Source organism: Ictidomys tridecemlineatus, chromosome 12 (assembly GCF_052094955.1).
Source record: "Ictidomys tridecemlineatus isolate mIctTri1 chromosome 12, mIctTri1.hap1, whole genome shotgun sequence".
Classification (NCBI taxonomy): Eukaryota; Metazoa; Chordata; class Mammalia; order Rodentia; family Sciuridae; genus Ictidomys; species Ictidomys tridecemlineatus.
This window is the reverse complement of record NC_135488.1, coordinates 66,948,770-66,965,548: the sequence shown is the minus strand read 5'-3', so window position 1 is coordinate 66,965,548 and position 16,779 is coordinate 66,948,770. Positions and strand designations below refer to the sequence as shown.

Here is a 16,779-nt window from a genome sequence, read left to right as displayed (position 1 = left end):
AAGCTTCAATAAGGAGTGGTAAATAAGAAAGGAAGCCCATGGGATGGCATGTGGGACAAGAACAGGTTATCAGTATTCCTAAAGTGAATCTCATGTTTCCCCAAGACTGACCATTTCTCCTAGGAACCCACTGCCTGATACACTGCAATGTAGCTGAGGCTGCTCCCCTGCTTCCCATCTCTTCACACTTCTTCAGGACGAAAGAGTCACCCCCTCCCTTCTCTTGTACTCTCCAGAAAAAAAAAATCTCCCATTCCTGTTCACAGATGAATAAAACCAAAAGAACCATCAACATGCTTTCTGAATAAAGAGAAGACTCTGTTCAAAATCTTACCTTTAGTAACACAAAGCATCAGGAGAAACTTTGGAGCAACACTTTTTTCTTTTAAGTACTTTGAATAGTTTAGAACAAAATTTGAACAATCACTCTGAATGGAAAATAAAGTAGAAAATATATATATTTTTTAATTTGGAGAACTAAACTCCATGTTGACTTTTTTTTCTTCTTTCTTTTCTATTCTATGATTGTCTTCTCCTCTCCTCTCCTCTCTTCTCTTCTTTTTCTTTTTCTAAAGGAGTATTAAGTGGGATAAAAAGTAAAGAGAAGAGGAAAGGGGAAAAAACACAGAGCAGAATCAGGAATCACCATGCAGAATATGGAAGTAGCCTTGTGCAAAATCACTGTTTATTACTTCCCTCCAAAATTATTATTATTATTATTATTATTAATTTTTAGCAGTGTGAGAACTAATTCCAGAAATCTGTGTCATTGTGTATGGAGCCAGAGAAGCGGGCATAGAAGCAGGAGATTAAGTGTGTGAATAAGAAGTAGATATGGAATGCCACTCATCGGAGTAAGTGTGAACATTTGATTAAGGATAAAATCTCCATTGAGAAAATCTGGGGTGAAGCTTGCAGTTGTATTAAGCTTGCTATATTACTAAGCATTCCTGACTTCACCATTGTGGCACGACTACGGAGTCTGCAGCATGGTATAAAGTGGACTTTTATTTCAGACTCTTGTTATGTCTTCTAAACCATAGAATATGCAGGAAGCTGGAAGAAGTAAAGGACTAAAAATGGCTTCCTTCCTTCAGTGTGTGTGAATAGATCCAATGGCCTAAGTCTTATAGGAAGCTACTACTAATATTGAGGTCAACAGAGAACAATCCCCCACCTGCCAGACATTTCCTGGTACTTTAACCTTTTGTAGAGCTTTTTCCTTTTTTTCCCTTTTTTAGAATCTTGTTGTTCATTTCCTAGGTTTTAAGTCATTCCACTTTATTTGGATGGTAGTGGGAATGACAGTTATGCATCACTTAAAGTCTGGTTGTGTACTGAGAAATACATTGCTAGGTGATTTCATGCTTGTGTGAATACTGTGGACAAATGTTACACAATCATAGATGGTATAACCTACTACACACCTAGCCATGTGTGTGTGTGTGTTTGTATACGGTAGCATATAGCTTTTAGGGTCATGATGAACAAAATGACACAAGATTAAATCCATCACAGGAGAAAATGAAGCACTCACACTGTAAACATGAGAGAGATACAAGACTGTCAGTATTGTGACAAGACATATTGTTTTACAATAAACATTTTTTTAACAAATAGAAGGGCATCCTAATGGTAGAAAGGATACTATAGTAAATAAATTAGTAACAGACATTTGTTATCATTATCAGGTATTACGTAGTATACATAATTGTATGTGTTCTATTTTAATACAACTGGCAACACAGTAGGTTTGTTGACACCAGCATCATCGCAAACATTTCAATGACATGCTGAAATGTTACTGCAGCTACAGTGTAACTGAATTTTTCAGGTCCATTATAATCTTATATGACTGTCATTGTATATGGAGTCTGTCATTGACTACGATGAGGTGCATGACTGTGTTCATATTTCGCAGTGGAATATTTGCAATACAACCAGACATCCCACCCTGACAAATGATTTTGTTAGAAGACTCCATATGGTCCTCAGCTGAGGACTGATCAAATTCCCTCCTCTGTTACCCTCAAGTATGTCAGACACCATGCCTCAGAAGTGGGACAGGGCTTGGCAGGGATAAATAAATCCCAGATTTTGACATTGAAAAAGCCAGAGTCACCCTCTCTCTATTCTCCTTCACTATCCTGAGATAGATCTGGGTTAGACCAAGATTTTTTCAGGTGTATCACCTGATAAGATGCTAAAATATAGAAAGGGAACTTAGAACGCAAATCAATGTATTCTTCCAATTCCTAGGAGTTTGGTTGAAGGAAAGTAGCAATGTGATCCCAACCTGGAAGAGACCAGGTATGAGGAATTTTATTTAACTTAGTATATGGCAGAAAGAATAACTCAGGAGCTTTATTCATCTGGAAAGTGACCAAAAAAAAAATCAAGCCTTTCTAATGATGGACAGAACTGGAGAGGGGCGCATAACTGAGCTGAATTTTGAGAGAGGGTACCTACTCTCTCAATGCTCTAGAGTCCAGCTCTGTCTATGGTAGATTAAGTGCAGTGCAAATTTAGTAATCTGAACATCCTTTATTTGAACAGTCCCATTATTCAAATGACTCCCTAAAGCCAATTTCCTTTACCTTTTATGCCCTGACATGCTGAAATTTCTCTCATTGTTCCATTTCATTTTTTTAAATCTTCAAACTGTATTAGTCAAACCCACTGCATGCCTGAACACCTTTGAGCCCTGATTTGTTTGGATAATTGAGTTTCCACTGTAGTTTTGAATCTAATAGTTGGTAGTAGGCCTACTCAGAGGTTTCCTATCAGATGGAAAATAGAAGAGAAACAGAACATGGATGGCAATCTGGATGAGTTCTGCATTAGCAGAGGGAGTTTCCAGTCCTGCAGTTTCATGCATGATTACAGCCAATCAATGGATGCTCTACTTATCCAGCCTACTGCATACAAGAAACTGCATGTGAGAGAAGATAGTATAGAGGTTATTGCTGATGTGTGTTTAAATCCCAGCTGAACTGCCTACTAATTGTATTACCTTGAGCAAGTTACTTAACCTCTGAGCTTCAAATTCCCCATATATGAACAAGAAATCATAATAATGCTATCCACATCATTGGGATTGACTGGAATAAATGGAATACATGTCCGTAGCACAAGACTGGAAACCTAGAGAGTGTTTGATAAACATTAGCTATTATTACTGAATTCAAAGAAAATCTTGACATATAAGAGCTTGAAACTACCATCAAATGGTTTATGACCTTTTAGAATTTTCTATATAATATGCCAAAACAACACACATGTACACATACACACACGTACACACTCATTCCATATCAATGGGCCATGAGGTACCCAAAGTATAATGTGCTTTATCTGAATTGACTCCTTATGTGTGGTTATCTCCCTTTCTTCTGCACTGGCCCAAGTCAGAAGACAGAATGTATTGGATGCTTGTGTGAATGGACTAAAAGGTGGAATAGACATTAGGTGCAGCTGCATTAAGAAGTTCAGTGGCTATCTTAGACATTGTCTCAATTTCTGGGTTCTGTTTGGTTTTAGTCTTAGATTGGCTTTCCCTTTATGGTACTAGGATGGCCAGGGGCAGCCCTGAGGCTATCATATTCCCATAGATCACGGTTCCATAGACACAGGGGTCTGCTTGGTTAGATATCAGTCAGATGTTTTCTGCCTTGGGTTGAGATTCTAGACCAAGTCCTACTCAAACCAAATGGATTCAACAGGATATTTTTTTGAGATGGGAGTGAAAGTAACTATGGTCCCAGTGAAACCAATAAAATACAGATAATCATTATGTTTCTCTGCCCACTTTTTTTTCTATCCATTATGACTAAATATCTCCATGCAAACTTCCTATATTCAGGCACCAATAATAGAGCTTATCAGAATTTTAAAGCCACAGGTTCCTAACAGTGAACAGAGGTGACACACAGTTTTCAAAATGTGACTTTGAAATATTTTATTTACATATGATAACTGTAGAAATTTATGGGGTACAGTGTGATGTTTTGATGCATGTACTGTATAATGATCAATTGAAGATATATTTCAAACATTTATTACCTCTTTGTGATAAAAGCATCCAAAATATACTTTTTTAGCTATTTTGAAATATATATCAGTATATATAGATATCATATATCTATATATACATAAGACACATGTATATATACATAATAAATGTGTGTATATAACTATAATCATCATTCTATGTAGTAGTATGCAGGAACTTATTTCTGCTTTGCAGCTATGATTTTATACCCATGAACCACCACCACCCCATCCTGCTTCCCAATCTCTAATAACCACTATTCTGTTTTTCACTTCTAAGATCTGCTTTTTTAGACTTCACATGTGAATGAAATAATGCCATGTCTGTCTTTCAATACTTAATTTTCTCTTATTTTTAGTGAATATTATGTCTACCAGGTTCTGCCATATTATCACAAATGACAGGATTTCATTTGTTTTTATGGCTGAGAAATATTCCATGGTATGTAAACATCATATATTTTCATTTTCCATTCATCTACCGATGAACACTTAGTTCGATTCCATATCTGGATTCTTTTGAGTTTGTATCTATAGCTGAGTTTATATCTGTAATATGGTGGGCTTTTTCTTTCTTTCTTTTTGCTTTCTGTTGACCCTCCTACTATTTTCTGTCTACATTATCACCAATGGAGTATGAGCTTTCCTTTCTTCAAATCTTTGCCAGCATTCGTTATCTTTTGCCTCAAAAAAATAGCTTTCTGATCAGATCCTCAAGGAAGGAAGAGTCCGCTACACCCTTGACTCTGAATTAGCCTATTCTGTTCCTAATTTCAGTGTATTTAACTCTTTGTAATCAGGTTCCCAGAATTTTCCCACAAACTTAGCAAAGCCTTGCCCCCATGTCTTAAGGCAGTTAGTTTTATTTTTGAGCATTTTGTTTCAGGGACATTTTTTCAGACCACAGAAACCAATTGAGAGTTCAGAAAACAAGATCCATCCATTAAAAAAAAAATCCCTTTTTTTGATTTTCATTTAGCTCACTCAGGTTCTTGGTGACTCCAGAAAGACCACCCTCCCCACATGTGGGAGTTAGAGAGTGGGACTGTGCAGATTGTGTGCTATGTAAATTGACGCGTGCGTGGCTGATCTCCGGTAGACAAATAGTCAGACCGAATGATGTTAAACTGAAAGGTAACGAGGGAGGAGGAATGATCATTTGTAAAGAGAAAAGTGGTGAAGGGCCCTTTTGCCTGGCAAACATAAATACCCTGAAGAATAGGAAACTGTGAGTGGATGTGGGGCCTACTTAATGCGAATCCTACATCAGGCGTTTGTAGGTGATATAAAACTCTGATGTGCTGTAAAATTTATATCGCTCCCCAAAATGATCTACTGGTAGAACATATAAATTTTGCAGAAACTGTTAAAGCTGTCATAAAACCTCATTGCTACAGATACAGTAGGTGTTTCAGAAATACACACCAAAGCAGAGATTTGTAATCATTTCAGTGTGGTTCATAAAAAGCACCACATTGTGTTTCAACATCTGAGAAACTGCAGATTCCCTTCCTCCTCCCAAGGCCTGTTTTATCTTATTTTACATACTGAAAGAAGAGACAAGCAGAGACAAATAAACAGTCTACCTATTTAAGCACACATAGTTCTTTATGTATGCCCAGATTGTTAGAAAGGTGGAAGCCGATGATGATTTCTTTAACAAGTTCATATAGAGTTGTTGGCTCTGTTTACTAAGAGTCGGTCTTGTTCAGGCAGAACAAACTGGTCCCTGTGGTGGTGGGGTGGTGGGGGGGGGAGGCAGCAATAAATCAATACCCCAGATGTAATCTTGGTGTCTAGAATGCAGAGGGAGATTTTGGTGTATAATGGCACTGGTTTGTCTATTGTCATTCAGACATGAGTTGCATCAGAAAAGGGCTTGTGGGAACCTGATAAGAGATGGTCAAAAGTGGGCCATAAATCACAGAGAAGCAGCATTCTACTGATTACACACACACACACACACACACACACACACACACACACACACACATTCCAGAAGGAAAAATGTGATAGATCTGCAATTTACTGCTTATCACATCTGCTAGAAGATTCATAATATAAAATCCTGACCTTCAGGGAATAACCCTCTGGGTTGACTACCTGCTTCTGGGAGGCAAGATGGCACTCCAGCCACCTCTTGGGAAAGCCCTTCCATGGCTCTTTAACAGGTCCCCTTTGATTGTGAGACCTGAGGCAGTGAGTTTTACATAGGAGCATCTCCTGGAGCAAGGAGCGATAGGATTTATTGAAGGAAACTGGATACTTGGCTTTCTCAGGAAACTAATGGGCTGGAGGAATCTGTGGATGCTGCCCTTGTTCAACACCTGCTGATTTTCTGCAGACCACTGGACCACAGCCTCTTCTCACTTAAGAGGAAAAGGATCTGGTAGGGGAAATCAGAGAAGTAGGAAACCAAAGAAGTGGCTGTAGCCCAACAAGGGAAAAAAAACCTTCCCAAATAAAGAGGGGTTCATCCAGAGAAGCCGGGAAAACAAAACAAAACAAAACAAAACCAAAAAAAACTAGTGCAAACTCTCCGGTACTGGCTCTTCAGACTGAAAATCGAACATTTCTGTTTTGTATTTCTCTCAGGAAAAAGTGTGAAAACATTGACTACTTTTTTATCGCATTGCTTTCAAAACTAATTATATGTGACCTACCTTCAATGTAGGATGGCTCATTTATAGTTACAAGTGCATATAAAAACAATATGTCTTTATAATTTTAAGATGTATAAGTCAATACTCCCCCAAACGTCTCTGCATTCTCTTTTGGCTTACTGTTGGATGAATCTACATATTTTAAAATATACTCTTCCCTGACTGAGATATGTTTTCAGAGTGAGTCCAAGTTTTAAAAGAAGTCTTATGCTTAAAAATTAATTGTTAAAGGATGCGGCTCAGTGGTACAGCATTCGCTTAGCGTGCTCAAGATCCTGGGTTCAATCCTCAACAGCACAAACACATACAAAAATTGTTGAACTGCTAAAAGAAGACACTAGAGAAGATGCCTTTTTTAAGCTTTGAATTTTCAAACTGGGCTTATAAAAGTTCTTGATCGTTTTACACTTGTACAAATAAAAAATCCATCCATTTTTGTGTAGCGACTGTATATCAAACACTTTCCTGCGTTCTGAAGTTTAGCAGGGAACCAGACAATCAAAGTTCTTGCCTTTATGGAGCTTGCAAGTTAGTAGGGAGACCTAATAATAATAACTAAAATAAATAGTATCTTATGAAAAGAAATGCTACCAAGATGATAAACAGGAAATTCATCTAGAGAGTGCTGGGTGAGGGTAGGAGGTGGGAGTGGCATGTATATTATTTAAATATTACATACTTTCCAACAGCCAATAGTTTAAATTCCCTCCTCATAAATGTTTGAGCTATGCTTATAAATAGAACCAGATGTGATTCATTTTAATGTCATCTTCTTGAGCCCCTTTCTACCTGTGCGTGGAAGAGCCATGACATAGACCATAAATCAAGAAAACCAAGGGCATGTGGCTAGATGCTCAAGACAGCTTATTTCACTAACCATCACAATACCTCTTAAGTATAAAATTAATACATGGGCGTCTGTAAAAATATCCATGCTCTCATGTGCACAAGTTTACTTAGAATCTCACAGGGTATAAGACATTGAAATTTCCTTTTCTATACAAAAGATTTGGTTTTTATGACTTTTATTGGTGCATTATACTTTTACATAATATGGGATTCATTGTGCCATATTCATACATGCAAATTACTAATATGATCAATCTTATTCTCCAAAACCTCTCTTTTCCTACCTCTCCTCCCTCCTCCTGGACCTCTTTCTCCATTTACGTTTTATAATAGTGCATTATAATTACCCATAAGATTGGGATTCGTTGTGGTATATTCATACATGGGCATGGCAGAATTTGGTAGCTTTCATTCCCCAGTACTTCCCATTGTCCTCCACTCTCTCTTCTTCTCTATCCCCTTTCTCTGCTCTACTGGTCTCTCTTCTATTTTCATGAGATTCTTTTTTTTTCTTATTTCTTTTTTTCTCTCTAGATTCATATGTTAGAAAAAACATTTGACATTTGACTTTCAGAATCTGGCTTATTTCACTTAGATGATATTCCCTAGTTCCATCTATTTTTTTTTAACTAGCAAATGACATAATTTCATTTTGTATGGTTGTATAAAATTCCATTATGTGGTGTGTGTGTTTACATATATATTATATATGTGAGTGCATGTGAAGATAGATACAGAGCTATATCTATTAATCTATCACTGAGCATCTAGAATGGTTCCATAACTCAGCTATTATTAGTTGTACTGCTATAAATATCTGTATGCGTGTATTACCAGAGTGTGTTGATTTTAATTCTTTTGGATAAGTAACAAAGAGTGGGATGGCTAGGTCATATGGTGGTTCCATTCCTAGTCTTTTGAGTAATCTCCATACTGATTTGCATATTTGTTGTACTCTTTTGCAGTCCCTCCAACAAAGCAAAAGTACCTTTCCCTCACTTCCTTGCCAGCATTTATTGTTATTTGTATTCTTGATGACTGACATTTTACCTAAAGTGAGATGAAATCTCAGTGTAGTTTTGATTTGCATTTTCCTGATTCCTATGGATGTTGAACATTTTTTTTCATACATTTGCTGGCATTTGTATTTCTTCTTTGAAAAACGTCTGTTTAGTTCATCTGCCTATTATTTATTGGGTTGCTTATTTATTTTTTGGTGTTCCTTATGAATTCTGAACATTAATCTCCTGTTGGGAAAGTAGTTGGCAAAGATTTTCTCCCATTCTGTAGGCTCTCTCTTGTTTCCTTTGCTATACAGAAGGTTTTTAGTTTGATGACATCCCACTTATTTATTCTTGGTGTCATTTCTTGAGCTTTAGGAGTCTTATTAAAGGAAGTCATCTGAATCTGTATGTTGTAGTGTTTACCCTAGGTTTTGTGATTCCAGGTCTTTGATTCACTTTGAGTTGATATGACATTTCAAGTTTCTTTTCTATATATTGGTTTTTACTTAGCTTTCATAACAGAAACAGAAAGATGTAGTTTTGGGTTTTTTTCTTCATCCGATCAACCCGGGTTTTGTTCTGTCTTCCTCTGTGCGGGGAAGCACTGTATAGTGCCTCCTTATTTTGTTCCTCGTTACTGGGAATTAGACCGAGGGGCATTCTACAACTGTGTGACACCCAAAGCCCTTTTTTATTTTTTTCTTTGATATAAGGTCTCACTGAGTTTGAGTAACTGACCTTGATCTTGTAATCCTCCTGCCTCAGCCTCTGAGTAGCTAGAATTGCAGGTGTGCACCAATAGGAATCACTAAAGATAATGCCTGCTTCAGTAGAAACTTGTGACCATATACACTTTTTATTCAACTCTCTGGGAGGAATTTTAGGAGGTGTGATGCTTTGACGGCAGAACACAAACCAGCCGCTAGTAGTGTAAACAGTAGGGTCTTCCAAGGGCCCACATAACTGGAAACCCATTGAAGGACATGACTTCTGCCTCCTTTTCTCTTCTATTCCCTCAACTGTGTTCGCTACTTGTTCTGATTTTGACTGGTGATCTCAAGATGAACACTGCCACTGAAGGTTAAGATGGGGTAAAGGAGAGAGACAGACAAACAGACAGACTGAGACACTTTTCTACATTTTTCTTTTTTTTTAAATTAGTGCATTATAGTTATACATCATATTGGGTTTCATTTTCATATAATAAGCATGGAATATAATTTTTACCAATTTATTCCCAAGAAATGACTGGGTTATAAGAGTCTTAACCCAATCAGTGATTTAATCATATGATAGGGATTAGCTGAGTGGTAACTGAAATGGTAAGGTGTGGATGAAGGAGATGGGAATTAGGGCATGGCTTTGGGTATATATTTGTATCTGGCAAGTGGAGTCTCTCTGCTTTCTGATCACCATGATGTGAGCTGCTTCCCTCTGCTACCCTCTCCTGCCATGATGTTCGACCCCTCCTGGAGCCCTGAGGAATGGAGGCAGCCTTCCATGGACTAAGACCACTGAAACCGTGAGCCCTCAAATAAACTTTTCCTCCCATAGAGTTGTGCTGGTTGGGTCTTTGAGTCATAGCAGTGACATAGCTAACTAAAACAATACTTAAACAAATCAATATCAAGCAATGGAATAGAAGCAACTATTAAAAGCCTTCCAACAAAGAAAAGCCCAGACCAGATGAGTTCTCAGCCAAATTCTATCAGACCTTTAAAGGAAAGCTAATGTCAGATCTCCTCAAATTAAATTCCAAGAAATAGAAAAGAATGGGACACTCCATAATATGAAGACAGTAACACCCTGATATCAAAACCAGATAGTGAGACCTCAAGGAAACTTCAAATCAATATCCCTGAAGAACATAAGTGCAAAAATTCTAAATAAAAACACATTGGTACATGATAATCAAGTGGGTTTCATGCCAGGGATACAAGGTCATTGATTCAGCAATGCTAAATAAATAAATGCAATTCGCTACACAAATAAAGTAAGTGCAAGAATCACATAGTTATCTCAAATGCAAAAAAGGCATTTGATAAAGTCCAACACCCATTCATGTTTAAAACTTGAGATTCTAGAGAAAGAATGTATTTATGTTAACATTGGAAAGATATGTATGACAAACCATCATATAAATGGAGAAAAACTGAAACAGTAACCAGACAAGAGTGCCCACTCTTACCACTCCTATTCAACATAGTCCTTGAAAGTATACCCAGGGCAATCAGGCAAGAAGAAGAAATTAAATGGATACAAATAGAAAAGTAAGAAGTTAAATTATCTCTTTTTGCCAATGACATGATCCTATATTTAGAAGACCATTACAAAATATCCACCAGAAGAGTTGTGGAATTGATAACAAATTTAGCAAAGTAGCAAGATACAAGATAAACATACAAAAATCATTCACTTTACTATATTCAAGAATGAATCTGCTGAAAATGAAATTAGAAAAACTTTCCCATTCACAATAACAACAACAACACAAAAGAATTAGGAATAAATCTAAGCAAGATTGTGAAAAACCTCTACAATGAAACTACAGAATGTTGAAGAAAGAAATTGGAGAAGCCCTTAGAAGATGCAAAGACTACCCAGGCTCTTGGATAAGCAGAGTTAATATTATCAAACTGGTCATACTAGCAAAAGCATTATACAGTTTCAGTGTGATCCCCATCAAAATTCCAATTACATTCTTCACAGAATTAGAAAAAAATAGCTCTACACTTCATTTGGAAGAAGAAAAGACCCAGACTAGCCAAAGCTTACCAAGCAAGAAGAGCAATGCTGGAGATATCACAATACTGGACCTCAAAGTGTCCTACAGTGCTGCTAGAACAAAGGCAGCAAGACACACATGCAGAGCAATGGAATAGAATAGAAAACACAGAGACAAAGCCGCACAAATAAAGTCATCAGATATTCAACAAAGGTGCCAAAAATATACACTGAAGAAAAGATAGACATTTCACAAATGGTGCCAGAAAAATTGAATATCCATATATAAACGAATGAAACTTGATCCCTGTCTTTCGCTCTGCACAAGTTAACTCAAAGTAAACCAAAGACTTAAGAATTAGACCAGAAACTCTGCAACTGCTAGAAGAAATGTAGGTCCAACTACCCAGTGCAATAGCACAGGTGCAGACTTCCTTAACAAGACTCCTGAAAAACAAGAAATAAAATCAATAATCATTGAGTAGAACAGCATCAAATTAAAAAGCTTTGCACAGCAAAGGGAACAAGAAAGTAAAGAGAAGCTTAAAGAGTGAAAGAAGTTTTGCCACTTGCACCCCAGAAAGGGAATTAATATCCAGAATATATAATATATTATTTTTCTTTTGGTTAGTTTGGCTAAGAGTTTACCAATTTTGTCCCTGTTTTATCTTTTGAATTTTTTTAAATTTCCAATTTTATTAGTTTTGGCTCTTATCTAAATTATTTCCTGTCTTCTACTGGTTTGGGAATGAGTTTTTTCTTCTCTTTCTAGAGCCTTGAGGTATAACATTAAATTTTGGGGCGGGAGTTGTTCTTTCTATTTTTTCTAATATTGTCATTCAATGCTATGAACTTTCCTCTTAGAATTGTGTTCATACTGTCTCAGAAGTTTTAATATGTCATATCCCTATTCTGATTTCTAAGAATTTTATATTCCCAGGAAGTGGAGTGTCACATACCTATAATCTCAGTAGTTTGGAAAGCTGAGGCAGAAGGATCATGAGTTCAAAGCCAGGCTTAGCAACTTAGCAAGGCCCTAAGTAACTCAGTGAGACCCTATCTCTAAATAAAATATTTTTTTAAAAAAGGCTAGAGATAGGGCCAAGCATCCCTGGGTTCAATACCTGGTACCAAATATATATATATATTTTTTTTCCTCATTTTTTTCTATGTTCCATTTCCCATTCAAAAATATACTATTTAATCTCCAGGTATTAAAAAATATTTCTTTTTATCTTGTTATTGATTTCTACTTTTATTTCATTAGGATCTTAGAGAATGCAAAGAATTAACTCTTTTGTATTTGTTAAAACTTGGTATGTGTCTTAAAATATGGTCTATTTTAGAGATGATTCCTTGAGCCACTGAGAAGAAAATGACTTCTGTTGTTGGTGAATGAAATATTCTATGGCTGTCTTTTAGTTTCATTTTACTAATAATATTTTTTTTTAGTTCTAAAGACTATTTAGTTCATTTCTGAATAACCTATCTAATGGTGAGAAAGGTGGGTTGAAATCACCCAGTATTATCATATTGTGATCTACTTGACTTTTTATATTAATAAGCATTTGTTTTATGTTCACAGAAGCCATTAGGTGGGGCATAAATATTTACAATCATTATATCTTATTGTTGGATGCTTCTCTTGACCAGTATGAAGGGACCTTCTTCATCTCTTAATTAATTTTGGCTTAAAGTCTACTTTTCCTGCTGTGAAGGTAGATACCTATGCTTTCTTTTTGTTTCCATTTGCAGGAGCCCAGGATGCAGGGCCTAGAGCCATTGCTGTGACTACAGTGTATCACCATATACCAACGTCCCTCCACAGGGCCCTCTTCAAAATGGCACAGAACTTGGTGGCTGTGTACAAGCCAAGGACCTATGGTTGTAGGCTCTCATGGGTGATCTGTGGTGCCCAAGTGTCCCCCTTGACCAATCACTGGGGCACCGTCCCTGCAACAAGGAAAGAGATTCAGCCAGTCTACCTGGGTTTGAACTTCACTCTCTGAGGTTGTGAACATTGGGCATCATTCCCTGCCCATGCTCAGAACAGAGACAACTCTGTCACTGCGCCTCACGGGAATCATTTATGAGGTCTCAGGACTCCACAAGATTGCTGCCATAGCCAGCATGGCTTTCAGTCCAAAATTTTGGCTAAACTGCTTGATCTTCTCTGCTGACCCTGCTGCTCCTGCCACATTTTAATTTGATCTGCCTTTCTTTCCAGCGGTTGCTCAGGTAGTGAGCTTTTGTGCTTTACCTCTTTCTCTCTCTGTTGCCCTTTCCCCCTCACCCCACCCTCATCCATATTCAGTATTAAGAAACTCTTTTCTTTTTTTTTTTTTCTTGCTCCAGTAACCAAACTTCAATTCTGTCCAAGTCTCAGACTGTCCAATATTGAGTCTTAGAACATAGATTCTGTCACCCAGCTCTGTGGTCAGCTGTTCCTTCTCTGCCTCCTTTCTGGGCTTTGAAGGTATTGGGAGTCACTGCCTAACGTCACTCTGCCACCTTCTCTCTCCCACTCTGGGTTTCTCTTAAGGGCCCAGAATTTTCTTTCTCAAAACTGCTAGAAGAATGACTCATATTTTATTGGCCCAAATTCCCTTAATTCAGCCCATCCCTAAATCAGGAGAAAAAGCATCTAATAGAATCAAAACAGCCCATCTCTTGACAGGGGCCCTTGACACCATCATCTTTGATGGTGTCTCAGGACCAAACACTATGATTTGCCCATGGTGGGTATGCAATAATTTATGTAATTTATTCTAATTTATATCAAGTGACTCTACTGTTCTAAATCTCAGCACTAGAAATTTATTAATGAAAAAACAAAAGTTCCTGTTCTCACAAAGTTTACATTTTAGTAAGGGAGAGAGACAATAAACAAGTAAATCAGTTAATAATAAATACATTATTAAAGCCTCGCAATCCTATAACTCAATTCGTCAGAACTAGCCACAAAGGGCAGAGGGGCCATAGTGTTCTCTTAATAAATTTGAGCTGAATATTTCTCTTGTTCTTGGGCCATCGCTTCTGTGTTAGCTTTTTATTACTCTAGAAAATACTTGAGATAAATTCACTTATAAACAAATTAACAAAATTTATTTTGGCTCATGGTTTTGGAAGTTTCAGTCCATGGTTGATTGGCTTCATTGCTTCTGGCTTGTGGTAAGGCAGCACAACATGTCAGGGAACATAAGGCAGAGAAAGTTGCTCACCTCATGATGGTCAGGAAGCAAAGAGAGAAGAGGAGGCCTGGGGTCCCAATATAGCCTTCAAGGATGTGACTTTGTATTGATCTCCTTACACTAGGCCCTACCTCCTAAAGGTTCCACTACCTCCTAATAGTGACAGTGACTGAGGGTCAAGCCTTTGGTGCCTTGGGGGAACATTCTAGATCCAAACCATGGCAACTTCCAGCAGTCACAGAATGTACTAGAGAATCCTCTTGGAGATTTCATAATTCTACTGAGGCCTGTGTGGTCCTCACTCTTGAGAGTTAAGAATCTTGATCTCTGGTTGCTTGCGATTTTTTTCCTTGATAACCTGCTGCCTCTTAGGTCTTTCCTTTCCAGGAAGTACTCTTGCCCACTGCTGATTCAGTTGAGTGGTAACTGGGAGCCATTTTCTAGTTCTCCCAGAACAGCTGTTGATATCATGCCAGATGATCACTTCCTTCACCTGACACACAGTCTTGGCAGGGGAGTCGTGTCAGAATTATTTTTAATAAGAGAAAAGTGAACTTCCATGGGCTAAGTGACATACTCCATATTAAACAGGTAGAAAGTGTTAAGAACATAATTCAACCTGAGGTCCTCTTGAGTAAATCTAATATAAAATGTTGCTTCTGTTTTTAAATGTTTCTTCATCATGTTAAAATGATGAAATGTTAAAACATATTTTATCATGTTTCTCATAAGACTGCAGAAACCATATCACATACCTCTTCTCTCTTTCCCACACTTCTGGTACTTAACATTTTCTAGTGAGCAAAGTATAATCTGCTGATCAATGAAAAGTATTTTAATTTAAAATGATTGACTACAAAAGGTTTCTTGCGCATTTGAAATAAAATTATTTATATATATATATATAATGGCAACCTTGGAGTAATATTTTTCAGAAAGGAAAGTAAACAATTATTTTTATCTATATGACAACAAAGATATTCAAATAATAAATGAATTTACTAGAGTGGTTATGCAGATAGTTATTAATGTGGCATGAAGCACTTCCATCAGTTACGTGGGCATGCGTTGGTCTAACAATGACACTGTAGAAGCTTTAAGGCCTTTAAAAATAGTGATTAGGGAACAACATGGATCATCATTTTAAAATAACTCTTCTTCATGACTTAAAGTACAACTGTTACCAACAATCATAACAACTCAAGTTTATGGTCGTAGAGTGAGTGCACCAAGCAGTTGCTGGACTGCCTGCCTCTCGCATGGGACACAGAAACCATCAATCTGCTCCTACCATTCAAATAGTGCACACCGACTACAAATGCCTGTCAGAATTTATGCCACCAGCGAACAGTCATTAATTTGGATGACCAGCACCACGCTCAACCAAAATTAAAAAACAAAATATTTAATATACTTCAGTATGATTTATACCTACAAATATGGCAGTCATAAATCAGGAGAATTTCCCCCAACAGGAAAGGCATAAATCTTCCAGTTCTCTTTCAGAAATCAAAACAATTCATGCAATGGCCCCAACTGTCATGGGAACATGGAATTGTGGTGCTATGGGAATCTAGGGAAGTATATGCACCCATCCCTCTCCTCTCTTGCTAGGCTTCCTTTAAACAAGTCCAGACACAATTTAAAAAAAAAATGTTAAAGGCTATTAGACTAGGAGTTTTAGCTTTTAATTGTTTATTTTATATATCAGATGTATTTGTATATTACATGGGTATTTTCCTATATAAGCTCTTTTTCCCAAAATTTAACATAAAATTGTCTTTAGCAGCTTAGAAGTACGGTTGTTGAAATAAATATCACTTGAAACATTGAACTTCTGAAACACAGCAGGATATTATTTCTTGTTCACATAACAGAGGTAATGTCCCTTGTTGATGGGGGTGGTGTTTCTCCACCTGAGATGCTGGGCAGATGGAGACGGCATCTTCAACACAAGTTACCCAAAGTCTTTGTGGCCTTTTCTCTCCTAATCACCCAGAAGTGTTTGAAGTAGCATTTGAGGGAGCTTTTTATGGACTATGCCTAAAAAATAATTTCTATCACTTTCTCTCTGCAAGCATATGTGGAATGTTTACTAATTTTCTGTTTTAAAAAATTCTCACAAATTCTCTGCTTAAATCACTTTACGCTTCCTCAATATGATGGAGGTCCAATTTAGGTTCCATGTCTGAAAGTGAGTGAAAAAGTTTTTCAGAAAAGATTAATAATTTATTTATTAATAATTAATAAATCTTTTAAAGAAAAGATTTTACCCTGTTATTACAGGCCCAACCAGGA

At 37.1% G+C, this 16,779-nt stretch overlaps 1 long non-coding RNA gene across 2 annotated transcripts in view; it reads right to left on the bottom strand.

Annotated features, from left to right (window-relative positions):
- Nucleotides 1-363: 363 nt before the first annotated feature.
- Nucleotides 364-16,779, bottom strand: part of LOC120885027 (uncharacterized) — a 139,618-nt gene continuing 123,202 nt past the window's right edge. For both annotated transcript variants that reach the window (XR_013428909.1, XR_013428914.1), the window contains one exon: nt 364-569. This is a non-coding gene — a long non-coding RNA (uncharacterized LOC120885027). The remainder of the gene's footprint in view (nt 570-16,779) is intronic.